Consider the following 682-nt stretch of genomic DNA (forward strand, 5'->3'; position numbering starts at 1 on the left):
AATACAAAACTAATTTTATAACTAAAATTATATTAAAAATGAAAAAAAAGTCAATCACTGTACTAGTTCAGTAGCGTGAGAATATGCATGCCCTTGTCCTCTGATAACAACTAATATTTTATTACCTTTCAGAAAAGTACAAATATGGCAAAATAATAAAAGAGGAACCTTTGTTTAGCATATATTTTGTACTTTTGTACTATATATGTATACACATACACACAAACATATGCACATATTAATTTGTTAGTTTGCTAACAGTACATCAGTTATTTTGTGGAAAATAAAACAATAAATGACTTGCTACAACCACTTTAATTTAATTTAGTCTTGAATTTATTTTCATTTACATTCATCATTCATTTATTTTCTTTCTTTATTTGTAACTTTTTAACTATTTATTTATTCATGCATTCTTTCATTTTTATACAGTAATCCCACGTTATTTCTATATTTAGCTACTGCTTTTTGGGTGTTGCTGCACATTTTGCAAATAAAAATTTGTTAAGAAAAAGTTTTCGATCACGAATTTACTGGAACTGTAATGAGATGCAGACTGGTGATATATTACAGGTGCACATGATGATATATGATGTGGCGTAATCCTGGACGTGTAATGAGACGTGAATACGTGATGAGGGCGGGGCTTGAGTGACGTGTGACGCGAGCAGCGCGAGCTTCA

Source organism: Carassius carassius, chromosome 43 (genome assembly GCF_963082965.1).
Source record: "Carassius carassius chromosome 43, fCarCar2.1, whole genome shotgun sequence".
Taxonomy (NCBI): domain Eukaryota; kingdom Metazoa; phylum Chordata; class Actinopteri; order Cypriniformes; family Cyprinidae; genus Carassius; species Carassius carassius.